This window comes from Papio anubis, chromosome X (genome assembly GCF_008728515.1).
Source record: "Papio anubis isolate 15944 chromosome X, Panubis1.0, whole genome shotgun sequence".
Classification (NCBI taxonomy): domain Eukaryota; kingdom Metazoa; phylum Chordata; class Mammalia; order Primates; family Cercopithecidae; genus Papio; species Papio anubis.
Window position 1 is genome coordinate 101,402,802 of NC_044996.1, and position 13,808 is coordinate 101,416,609.

The 13,808-nt window shown below is 40.4% G+C and overlaps 1 pseudogene across 1 annotated transcript; it reads right to left on the reverse strand.

Moving 5' to 3' along the window:
* Positions 1-1,378: 1,378 nt before the first annotated feature.
* On the reverse strand, positions 1,379-4,060 carry LOC101001888 (annotated as a pseudogene). The gene has a single exon (XR_002519448.2). The product of XR_002519448.2 is annotated as an RNA-binding protein 39 pseudogene (transcript).
* Positions 4,061-13,808: the final 9,748 nt, after the last annotated feature.

Below are 13,808 nucleotides of genomic sequence, written 5' to 3' on the forward strand. Positions count from 1 at the left end.
AAGCAATCGGGGCAAATGATGATCAAACATATATTTAGTGCACCAAATAGTCATTTCTCAGCTAAGATCAACTCATTTCTGAATTTTTTTTTTTTTTTAATCTCCTTTCTCACCACAGGCCAGTCCTATTTCCTAGTGCAGGCAACAATAAATGGTTGTTGAACTGAATTAATCTTAGAGGTAACTAGTGTATTTCCAGAGTTTCATGATCCCTTAGCCATAAAAGACAAGAATATGATTATGAAAATAAGGTTAGAGCTCTCACATCTTAGTTTATATGAGAAGGAAAGGCAGCAGATGTGATTGATGATGGTAGGGAGAATGGGAGAGAATGTGTTTTGAAAATTAAAATATATTCCAAATTTTTGGGCTAAGAAAGTTAAATACAAATCAGGCCTTTTCGTGCTAAACTTTGTTTGCACTGGGTAAAGTGCAACTTCCTGTTTTGAAGATTAAGTTTTAGTAGGTTCATAAGGTCTCTTGGGGACTCACTCATCTCCTATCAACATAACATTTGAACCATTTTAAATGTAAATTAGGGAAAATATGGATTGGATTTCATTTGCAACACAACCTAAATAAGAGAAAGAGAAAAATAGATTTGGAAGTTATTGCAACCATTTGAGATCTCCACATCCTGGTCAATTTCCATTCTCCTCAACCAGCAGGAGGCCCGCCAGGCCCAGCAGCTGAGCCTTCATTCCTCTGTCAGGACAATGGGCATCAGTTTGACCTCTTGGAATCACTAAAAACAAACACTGAGTTGTGGTTCATCTCCCTGAATTCATTGGGGAGATGCTTCCATGAAACAGTGAAAGAGTTCAAGAACAGAATACTCAGAAAGAACGACAATTCTTTCTTTGGAGTGTAATTAAGAACACTGAGGCATCTAACAAACAACCATTTTCTTGTGCAGTATTCTCACACTTAAGCATGCACCAGAATCCCCTGGAGGGCTTATTAAAACAGGGACGGCTGAGCCCCACGACCAGAGTATTTGAGTCCATAGGTCTGAGCTGCGGCCTGAGAATTGGCATTTCTAACAAGCTTCCGGTTGATGCAGATGCTGCTGGTCTGAGGACCACACTGAGAACCACCATTTTGGTGGACAGACACACAATTATAGGCCTTCTTCAAGAGGGGTAGGAAAGCTGCATGTTTTGTATTCATTTATTCACTGACTGATTCAACAGACTGGGCACACAGCCACTCCATACCCACATAATGGGTTGGATATGATTGGTTTACAATGAATGTGCCAAGGTTTCTTAAAACAATTATTTTGGCTTACTCAAGATGACATACCTTCACCCATTCTTGTTTACGCTATAGTAATTCTCTTTTTTCTTTTTTCTTTCTTTTTTTTTTTTTTTTTTTTGCCTTTTTAAGAGACTTTTATTTGAGTGGCTCTTACAAAGATTGTTGCAATATGAAAGTCATTTGTTTGATAGAAATATCAAGTTGTCTTGTCAAACACACTGAAGTAACCCGAAAATATATTTCAGAGCTTACAGAGCTTAAAAAGAGCAAAGATCATATGCAACCAGACAAAATTTATTTCTGCATTTCCTATTTCTTTCTCAGACTGCTTTGCTTACCAGACTCTCACTAAACATCTTCAGGAAATGCAGGGATCATTTTGTTTGGAATTTTAAGACACATCAGAACACATAGTATTTACGAAGAAACTTTTACAGATAAATTAATTGAAAAGATACTACCAAGAAATATTATAATTTTGAAATCCCCCTTTCTTGCCAATTGATCAGAATGCAAGATGAGATGCTAACCAAACAGCCCTTTAGCTGTCTTGTATTCCCATACAGTAAATGTGTATTTCAGAAACCTGCTCAACCATTAGCCAAGTATCAACATTAGTGAAATGTGAAATGTAACTGCTGTGTAAAAAGTTAGGCTTCTGAAACATTAAAAACATTACATCCTTGGTCTGCCTTTTTACAGAAAGCACATTTGTTCTCCTAGAGCTATTCCTATAGTTCATTAATTTTCTACACGAACATTTTAAAAGGCAGAACAAGAGAACAGTTTTTTATACAGTGAGATTTGCTCTTTAGGGAGAATGAGCACGCTGCATTCCAGTTAACATTGTTATTTTTTCAAGGTAACAGGAATTGTATACAAATGACAATAGATTCTTGCCTCTTTATTTTTATCTAAATAAAAGATAAGATGAATTCTCAAGAAAGAAGAAAAACTATATACATAAGGGACTATATCTTCCTTCATCGTCTACTTGGAACCAGTAGTTGTGTTGCTGTCATAGAATCAGGAAACAGGTCGTAGTAAGTTGGAAGAGGTACATATGCTGCTGTTATCATTTTACCAGCAAACCACCTACCATGCAATGCATTGACAGCAATGTTGTAGCAATTGATGGGCACTTCACACACACATTGCCCTGAGCTGAATTTTTGTCCACATAAATATGAATAACTCCTCCATGTTTATTACATTCTTCAATCACATCGTCTTTAATCTCTGTATCCCATACAACTTCTTCTGTTTGAGGGTTAAACATGTTAGATAATTGGAAACAGTGTTGCAAGTGGCTGAACAGAGGCAGCTGCAGCTAAAGCTGAAGCTTCAGTCTGCTGGGAAAGTCTTGTTTGCAAATCTATAACAAAAGAGAATTCTGCCACAGCACCAAATGCCAAAGAGCCACTCATTTGTAGAGCTTGCTGTACAGCTGGTGGAATCTGCAAACCTGTATCCTCTGCAAGTCTTGCCATTAACTGAAGACGACCAGTTGTTCCCAAATCAATTCTAGTCCTTTCCAGTTCGTCACTGTCCAAAAATGAACTAGTACTCGAAGCATCAGCACGTTCAGTAACGTGACCAACTTTCATTGGCCTTCCTGCTAGTTCGAATCCATTAAATTGTTACAAAGCCTTTTTGGCACATTCTGAATCAGAAAATGTAATAAATCCATATCCCTTGGATCGACCAGTTTCACTGTCTATCATCAGCTGGATACTTTCAATCCTTCCGAAAGGCTCAAAGATTCCACGAAGCGTATCTTCAGTTATGTTAAAGTGTAATGAGTCCACATAAAGCCTCTTAGGCCCAGTACATTGTTTGCCACGGCTGCAGCTCTGTTTTTTTCTGCCTGTGATGCCTGTACTATTGACTGACACTCCTAAAACTCGTTGGCCAGTTAATCTTATTGCTAGAGGTACTGAGCTAACATCGACGAACTCCATGTAAGCAATTCCTTTGGAACGTCTTGAATTTCTATCAGAAATCATCCTCACGTCTCCAGCCTTTCCTACTGTTGAGAAAAACTCTTCCAAATCCTTTGGTCAAATTCCTGCCGCCAGCTGCATACAGAAGACTATCCTCGCATCTCTTTCCTCAGGAGTTAGATTATCAATAGGTTCCCTCACAGGGCTCTTGTCTTTTCTGAATGGACTTTTGCTTCGGAAACGTCGTCTGCTTAATTTGATACTATGAGGCAACCCAATCTTTCCTCAGATGGCACTGTTAAACTTTGGTCTGGAATAAGGACTTCTGTAGCGGCCTCTAAATCTTCGATCTCGACTTCCAGAACGGCTCCCTCTCCGCTCTGCTTCGATTTCGCTTCCTTTCATGGTTTTTGCCCTTTTTCCTTTCTCTACCTCTACTTCACTTCCGTTCTTTACTTTTGCTTCTCTTTCGTTCACAACTACGACTTCTGCTCTTGGTTTTTTTCCTCTTTTTGCTACGTTCTTCATGGCCGTTGGCCCTGCTCAACTGGTTCTCAGCCTTCTTGTAAGGAACCTCAAGCATTGCTTCAACATCAGTATCGTCTGCCATTTTCTCTAAACGCCTGTGCCGGCTTTCGGGCGCCTGTGGTGCTCGTGTTTGGGAAGAGACTGCGGCTGCTGCCACCGCCCCCGTCGCCGCTGCTGTTGTTACTGTTAAGTCCCTACGCCCAGGCCGCGGGACTGCCCAACCCGAATATCGGGCTGCGAGAATGGCTAGGCCCGAGCGAATCTCAAAAAAACAATGGAATTAGAGAAGCCCACGCGGGACCAGGCGCAGTGGCTGGTGGCTCACTTTGAGAGGCCGAGGCGGGCGGATCACGAGGTCAGGAGTTCGAGACCAGCCTAGCCAATATGATGAAACCCCGTCTCTACCAAAAAATGAAAAAATTAGCCGGGCGTGGTGGCACATGCCTGTAGTCCCAGCTACTCGGGAGGTTGAGGCAGGAGAATTGCTGGAATCCGGGAGGCGGAGCTTGCAGGGAGCCGAGATTGTACCACTGCACTCCAGCCTGGGCGACAGAGCGCGACTCTGTCTCAAAAAAAAAAAAAAGAAAAAAGAAAAAAAAAAAAAGAAAGAAAAGAAAAGAGAAGCCCACGCGGGAAGAGCAGGACTGCAGCTCTGGCAGCTCAGGATCCACCCCTGCGACAGCGTCGGCAAGCTCCCTGGAATGGCGGCCGCTGCTTCACGCTATAGTAATTTTCTTCGCACATTCTTTCTTCAGAGAAAGTGCAGAGGTAAACGTCAGCTAGATTAAATTAAATTTAACATCAGCTAAATTAAATCATCATGCATTAATGGACTCCCAATCAATCAAACCTTACTGCATTTAATGCAACAGTTTTGTATGTTTGAATTTAATTATCTGATGTGAGAGCGCTTTGCTAGTGCTGAATTCTACTGGTTAAATAATTTTCTCATGAATTCTTATTTATACTCTTAGATGGTCAGCATTAAAATGCAACCAAGGGTCAGTTATTCAAGAGATTACCTTCAAACCAAGAAAAGGCAATGTAGGACTCTACTGTAACGAAAGTATGCTTCTGTCAACACAGAGAGATCACACCAATTCTTATTAAACAGTTACTGCACAGGATAACATAAAATTATAAGGATGAAAAGATTCTTCCTTCTTAGCTCTGTACCTTTCCAATCATTTTGACACTCTGGACAGGAGATCTCATATCCACCTACTTTTTTCATGTGTTCAGTCCATAAACACAAGCTTACAGGACAATTGGCTGCCACTCTCTGTGAAAAAAATCTCATATTTGATACTGATGCTTTGAGAAGGTTTCAGCAATTGAGGTTCATGTAAAATGTGAAATGTGAGGAGGCAGCCGGAAGTAGTAAAAGGAGCATGGGATATGGAGTCAAAAAGGTTTGAACTGTACCTTTGCAACTAACTTTCTTTACTGACCTTCTCCGATTTTTCACTTCATCATCTTTAAGAGTAGAAAAAAGAAGAATAGCAATCGTAAGGGCACTTCTTGTGAAGTTTGGAAAAAAATTTAAGCAAAAACTATAGCAAATTATGAAAACTCTATTACAAATTATAATTATTTATAGGATTAAATTTTGTTACATGTGTTAGACCTTGTCAATGAACATGTTGCTTCTATTATTTTTGATTGATGGTTTTGGACTGTACCTAGCCATATACTGTATTCAGATAGGTCTTCTTGGTTTTATTTTCAATGATTACTGTTTGACCATGAAACAAGGTAAATCTCATGTGACCTATACCCAGAAAGAACTCCTTGGCCCTAACCTCATTAGAACCATGATTTATGGGATATGTCATCCCAGGTTATATCCAAATGGACCTCAGAGAAGACAACAGGTTACATCTGTTGGCACAACTTACACTAAACAGAAAATTGATGTTATCTATTGATTGGGACCTCCATTCATATGTTTTGGTCTGCTAGGGCTGCCATAAAGCATAACAGACTAGGTGGCTTAAACAACAGAAATCTATTTTTCCACAGTTCTGGAGGCTGGAAGTCTGAGATCAAATTACTGACAGGGTTGTTTTCTCCTAAGGTCTCTCTCCTTGGCTTGAAGATGGCTACTTTCTCCCTGTGTTCCCATAGGGTCATTCCTCTGTACATATCTATGTCTAAATCTTCTCTTCTTATAACAGTCCTATTGGATTAAGCACAACCCTAATGACCTTATTTTAACTTAATTACCGTTTTCAAGAACGTATCTCCAAATACAGTCACTTTTTGAGGGACTAGGGGTTAGGATGTCAACATATGAATTTTAGGGGGGACATAATTCAGCCCATGATACTATATGTACACCTATTACTTCTTATTTATGTTATGGGATGGAGATAAAAATATTCTTATGTGAGTCCTTTTTATACTTAAATGAAGATAGTGTTTTCCAGGCTGAGGTGGGCGAAGGTCAGGAGATCGAGACCATCCTGGCTAACACAGTGAAATCCCATCTCTACTAAAAATACAAAAAATTAGCCAGGTGTGGTGGTGGGCGCCTGCAGTCCCAGCTACTGGGCAGGCTGAGGCAGGAGAATGGCATGAACCCAGGAGGCGGAGCTTGGAGTGAGCGGAGTGAGCCGAGATCACGCCACTGCACTCCAGCCTGGGCGACAGAGCAAGATTCCGTCTCAAAAAAAAAAAAAAAGATTGTGTTTTCCATGTATTCTGCAAGTGGTTTTGACCACCAGAGGGCTCCTGTATTTATGCAATGAAACACAATTATAATACAATGACACTTTCAAGATTAAATATAAAGTTGATTATGAAAGTTAAATTCTTGGTATCTGTGTATCTTCAGTGAATCAATCTTTAAGCATCCCAATGCCTACCTGATGATGATGATGATGATGATGATGATGACTGCATTTATTGAGTAGCAACTGTGAGCCACCCCTGTACCAGGTGCTCTGCATATATGATCTAATTTAATATTCTGAACTTTTCTGTTACAGTCAATGTTTTGTATTATTTCAGTATTATAAATAAAGTATCTATGACTTGGAGAGGTTAAACAACACACAGCTAGCAAGAGGCTAAGTGGAAATTCGAATCACTAGCATCATCATTAGCACTAGTTTCTTCATATAGCCTTTAGAAGACAGTTCCTAATCAGCTTCAAGGGGTTCGTGACCCTCCTGAAATACTACACAAAATATGCAAGTATGTGTACAGTGCAGAGATGAAACATCCAAATTTGTTGTTTTGTTGAGAAGCTCAGCTCCACTCTGAAGTCTAGGAAATGTAGATAGCATGGCAGTCAAGGTTGCTCTAACATACCCTCCATCTTTTTGTTTTCATTGCTTGATTCATAGTCCCTACAATCCCTCCTCTAAAAGTTTCTCTAATGGATAGATGACTTCTATTACCCCTTTAGTTTTATCAGTTGTTTTGTCCTGAACGTATCTGGCTGAGTTTTCCCTCCATATTATCTAAGACTCCTAGTTGCAAATAACAGAAACACAACTTGTGCCTGGGAAAGGCAGGAGGGGAGCTGGCCCCAGGAACACCCTAGAACCAAGGACTTCAACTCCAGCAGGACCATGACTCATCTTCCACTATAGAGGAGCTTTTTCTATCTGATGGTAGCTTGGTGTAAATGTTTTAGGCTTATGTCCTCACAGTCTTGGTGCCAGAGAAGGAAAGAGAGCTCTTCCCTGTCAGCTCTATTTAGAAAAGTCCAGGGAAAAGACTGATTAGCCTGGCTAAGAGCATGCGCCCATCCCTTGAGTAATCACTGTTCACAGGAAAGTGGCACTATAGATGTCCAGGCCTCAGTTACGTGCTCTCATCTCTGATTAGGTGGGTGGGATAGCATTAAGGGCAGCTCCCTGAAATCACATGGATGAAGTTAGGGAGGAGCAGCCTCCCGAGGAAGAAACATGCTATTACCAGAAAAAGAGGGAAGAGGTGATGGGCCCACGAACTCATCAAAGATCCACCATAGCAATGACTTTAACCACCAGAGGCAATCCTTTCTCCTTCCTGCCTCAGAAAAGAGCACAGCAGAGCTGGTGGTTTGCAAGAACTTGAACCTAGAATTAAGTTCCAAGTTGACCTTGGCGCCTACATTCTCAGAATTTTTTATTTTGTTTTTTATATAGAATTTTTTATATTGTTATACCTAGCAAAATTGAGCACTATTATGCATTTTAGCATTTTGTTTATTTTGGTACTCCAAAGTGCAGTTGTTAATGATATAGAACACTTTTTGTCCTATGATCTCTCTAAACATACAAACATCTATTATATATTGATGCAAGTGACTGCTATGGACGGATTTATTTTGTTATTGGTGCATTCTTGAGTCCCTGAAGGTCGCATGTACACATGCCCATTGAGACCCACTTCTCCAGCTGGTGATTGTGGGTACTTTGCAACAAATCCCTAGACATAAACATTCTTTGGGAAAGAAGTTAGAGGAAAGAGGGGAGACCCCAATGTGGGGTCTTCCAGATCTAAAGTTCTCTCTATTCCTTCTCCTCTTTCCACATCTAGTTTATAATCTCAGATCTTAGCATCTCCTCTTGGAAGCCTTCTTGGGCCCTCTGGGCCTGTATTAGGTCCTCTCCACTATACTTCTGGGGGTAGTGGAGATACTAGAGAAAGGGGTTGGAGAGGAGCTGCTAGAGCTTTCGGTTTTAGCTTTGATTGATGCCTCTTGCTTTCCCGTATGCTTTTGGTCAAGACAGCCTTCACTTCAGTTTCTATAAAGACAGAATTAGGTAAACAATAAGGCAACTCTTCTTCAATGTTTACTGTAAGTATACATGAGACAATATTTGTGATTTCATAGGGTGCTAGGCTGTGTGCATGAGGCTCTCAACAAATGCTAACAGGAAATACATGCAGTGGTAGAATAACACAGAAGAATAACCACTTATGAAAAGTTATCATATGTCAGCATTGTACTAAGTGCTTTATATGCATTATCTCAGTTGAACCTCATAGCAACCCTAAATGATACACATTATTATTTTCATTTTACAGACAAAGTAACTGAATGCTCCACATCATTCAGCTAGTAAGTTGCACAGCCAGGACCTGAACTCAGACCTCACTGATTCTAAAACCTTAGCACATAGCAAACTGTTAAGACTTCTAAATAAATTCAAGAACAGTACAGCCTCATTATAAAGCTCTTCACTGTCCTCTGTATTTAGTTACATTTGGAATCTACTCGACTTGGCCTTCTCCTCTGTGTATTTTGTGATTATTGGAAAATATTTCCTACTTTAACCCAGGATGCTTATTATTTGGGCCTTTTCTTTTCACTCTCAGTAGAATTAAAACTCAAGTCTATTGTATCATTATTTAATATCTCATCTTTTCTGCTACAAGTCTTCCAAACACATTCTTGGATGTGTGAGGAAAATAATTAGGTCCAGGCAGACTACAAACTAGCTTGGTTTAAAAAAACTTTAAGAACATTACCTTGGATTGGGCACATACATGTGACATGCCATATTCAGTCTGATGATGATCTTCTATGGGAAATGACTGAGTCCACCCCTGCCCTGCTACACTTTGTCCTACACCATCCCAGCTGGTCCATGCTCTAGTTTTCAGGGCTGAGAATTAAGTCTCTCCTTTTCCCCAGGGTTCTGAGCTGGTGATCACCCAGCCTTGTCTGCCCCATGCCTGCATCTCCAAAGAAAAAGGTCAGAAACACTTCACTTTTTAATTTCTTTTTAAAGTGATGGATGCTACATTTCTAATGGCAGCTTTCATCCTTTATGAAAGTACTGAACCACTGAAGTAACGTGATTTCAATAGCAGCTATGTATTTCATTCACAAGATGATCTTTGCCTAAGTCAAAAAGCTTGAATAATTCCCCCCATCCTATTTTCATGATGTTTAAGTTTTGGCTTCCAAGAACTTCAGACAAAATACACAGACAGGGTGGCATATCGTATGGCAAAATGAGCCCTAGGTCATGTATGCCAGAAGTCTGAGAAGAAAAAAGTCAAATGAAAACAAGTGTGTTGGGCCAAATAATAAGAAATAAACAGAAGTGAAGTCAAATCACAAACCAAGCCAGAAAAGAAACAGAAACCCCATTAAGAAAACACACTTAAGGAAATCAACAAAATGCGTAGCCAAAGGAACATCAAGAAGGCTGTTCCCAGATGGCCATCTCTCCTGGACAGTCTCCCCTTGGGGATGGAAAGTCTTCGGCAGGCAGCCAGACTAGGTGGCTTGAACCCAGAGGAGGGCACTACCCATGGAAGGATCTGGGTCTTGTTGACCTTTGGCAGCTTTTAGTAAGCAGAAGTCAAGGGATTGTTTCCTCAAAGCCCAACTCTTCTTAGGCCGGGCTCAGTCCTGAGGCTCCAAAGTGAAGGGCTGGGGAAATGGGGTATGGAGCAGAGAAATAAGGAGCCTCCTCATTTCCCAGAGAAACGAAGATACCGAGGAGAAAAAACAGTTTGTGTAAAGACCATGTACTTTGTAGTTCCACAAGGCTGGGTCTGAGTCCTACTCCTCACTCATTCTGTGACCTGGGCTGATTCATTTTCCTTCTCTGAATCTCACTTTTCTCATCTGTGAAAGGGGAATGATAAGAGCACTTATCTAGCAAGGTTACAGTGGAAAGAAACGAGATAATATATGTAAAATGCTTAGAATTGTGCTCAGAATGGTATGTTAATGATTGGTAGGAGAGCAAGAAAGGGATATGAGGTTAACCAGGGAGTATCAGAAGTTCTATAAGCAATGAGGGAATAGTGGCTTGCCCAGGAATCTCTGCCCTTGTGAACATTTTAGTCACGGTTTTCTTATTCAGACTTTCTTATGAGTGCTACATCTCTCTGACGAGTAAGTCCTTTGGGACCTCCCGGAGAATGAATTTGCCATTCCCAGATACCCTCAGAATTGTCTGGGACAAATTCCCCGGGCAAAGATCAGGTGTGGTGTGAGTTCTCTGTGACTGACCCCAAAGATCCTGGCATCTCTGGAATTTCCTGGGTATCAGGAATTGGGTCCAGGGAACCAGCCACCCAGCATGGCTGGCTGCAAAACAAATACATGCACCAAAGAGAGAATGGAAAACAGCCACCACTCCTGTGGGGTTTCCCTGAGCTTATCTGAACCTTCACGGTCTCTAATGGCTGAATCAACATGCAGCACATGAATATAGGAAAAATAAAGATAAAGTAAAGAAAATAAATATTCACTCTGCCTTAATCTCAGTCCATTTCCAAAGGGTCTATTTGCATTATCTATCTGTCTCAATTGTCTAGTGACAGAGGGGACACAGTTCCCTCAAACGGGGTGACTCCATCATTGGTGGAATATCAGAGGTTTTTTCCATAACATTTTTTCTTCCCTTCCTTTTATAGCAACATGGTTGTTATCTTAGCCAAGTTTAGTCTATTCTCTGTCAAGTAGGAATATTACTGCAGGGTGTATGAACAGTTTGGAATCCAAGTTTTTAAAGTTCCACACTGCAGATCCACCTTTTTTGTCTTAGAGGTTGTTGGATAATCAAAAATTATTTTATATTGCACACAATATGGGTCACATGGACATTTAGCTTCCAACTATAGCATTCCTAGTAGCTCTTCATGGTAAAATTGTCAGGTAAGTGAATTTTTTTGACCCGTTTATACCTTCTTTTTGGTGTTTATTCCCTATCTAAAGCTTACCTCTTCCTCAGAGCCCCCAAACAGACCCCCCACACTTGCACCCCCTAGCTCAGCTAGCCTTTCTCTACCCAACTTCTTTGTACACTCAACAAAAATATGTGGGACCTGAGTTCCAGTCCCTCAATTCCAGGAGGTGTCTTGTATAGCAAAGTGACAACTAACTAATTTGATCAATGAATCACTGCTAGCATGTGAATATCCATAATGGATACGTGTATAATCTCTCTTGGGAATAGATTTCCATTTTAACAGGAGTTTTCTGAGGTCTTAATGTCTTAAGTTAACCCAAAGGAGTGGAGAGATGTTTGTATATACATTTGGGGTGCTAACTATTGCCTTCACGATGCTGATTGTTTGCAACCATCAAACATCATAATGTGTCTTGAAAAAACATCAGTTAAATCCTTGAATTGGGAGAGTGCATGTGGACAGCATCAATGGTAGCCTGGCTATGCTACAGAAATACTCCAGAAGTTTTTGTCTTTTCAAAGATTTGTTGCTGCTATACTGTTGCTGCTATACTGTTGCTGCTATAAGAGTGACCTTGAGGATGTTAGCAGAGTCACCATTAGAATTGAGAAATTCAACGCTGCCTTTGTCATCAGCTAGCTTTGTGGTCCTCTTAACCTTTCTGGGCCTTGGTTTCCTCCTTTTATACTTGGAAGAGTTGGGCTAAATAATCTCTAACATCCTAATAAACTTCAAAGTTCTATAATTTTAAAATCCATCGGTGAAGCCTGCTAGGGTGTTGACTAAGTGTTGAACACTGACGTATTCTCGGGGTTACTTTAGGGCATTTTTATAATATCTCACTGGGGACATTGTTTTCTGTCTGCAGATTGCTATCTTGCCGCAGAGGGTTCTTTTGCATTGCTCCAAGTGCTGAGTTACAAACCCATAAACAGTGTCTTAGCAGTTTTATCTATCCAAGAACAATTGGATGGCCAGTGAGTATTTCTTCTACATGTCTTACTTATTTTAGCGGTACTTGATTCCAATCTGAAGTTTTGGGTTAGAGTATTTGTCTCTATACTTATTTTGGTCAGCAGTTTTGTCTCTCCAGTTCAGAAGGTCACATCGTTGAACAACTGCATGGGAGGCACTTGAAGTGTTTCAAACTCAGTGCCTCCACTTTACTTCTTTTACCCCTCAAACTCCCAAGATAGTCTCCTGGCAATTCCAAACATCATTTTATCTCCCAACATGGATCAATGTGATTTAAAATCATTGTTTACTCTAGATATCCCACTTCTGGATATATATCCAACACGACTGAAAGCAGAGTCTCTAAGAGATATTTGCACACCCATGTTTGTAGCAGCATTATTCACAATAGCCAAAAGGTGGAAGCGACCCAAGTGCTTTCCAACAAAATGTGGCGTATACATGCAATGGAATATTATTCAGCCTTAAAAAGGGAGGAAATTTGGACATAAGCAACAACATGGATGCACCTTGAGGACATTATGCGAAGTGCAACAAGCCAGTCACAAAGAGACAAATGTTGCATGATTCCACTTATATGAGGTATCGAAAGTAGTTAAACTCTTAGAAACAGAAAGTAGAATGGTGGTTGCCAGGGGCTGGAGGGAGGGGAAAATCGGAGTTGTTTAATGAGTTCGGAGTTTCAGCTTTGCAAGAAGAGAAAGTTCTGGAGATTGGTTGCATAACAATGTGAATATACTTAACACTACTGAACTGTATGCTTAAAATGGTTAGGATGATAAATTGTATGTGTTTTTATCACAATTAAAAGTAAAATAAAATTTAAAAATGTAATTAGTTTCTGCTACTGCTTCAGGTTCAACAAATCTACCGCCGGGGCTCACTAGGTTGCTGTTTAGGCAAGCTGCTAAGAGCTGTGTCTGGTCACCTTGTTCCGTCTGTAGCATGTATGTCTATAATAAGTCTCCTAGGTAATATATTCTGAATGCCAAGTTGAGCTCATAAGTTAGTGTTAAGTCTCAGCTTCAGAAATCTTGTATTTTTCACCTGTTTACCTCAAGGGAATGCAATTTTGAGTATAAGGCATACCCCAAGAGTGCTATCGCTATTCTCTTGCAACTTTAGGCATCATCTCAGGAGCTAAGCAGGTAGCACTTCTATTGGAAACATCGACATAGCAATCACCCAAACAGCCCCCAAGAGACTTAAAGGATGGCACGAGTCTCATACTCTGTCTCATTCACTTTTTCACATGTATGTGATGCTTAACAAATGTTCAAGTGTGAAGAGAAATATCTCCCAAGGCCGGCTTCAAGGGTTTGAGATCTGTGTAGTCACACAGGGGTCCACCCTCAGAAGAGCCCTGCACTTTGGTTTTATGTCCTGCTGTCATCTTCTTGAAATTCTTAATAATTTTACTTTTGAACTTACATTTTGTTAGTGAGGGCT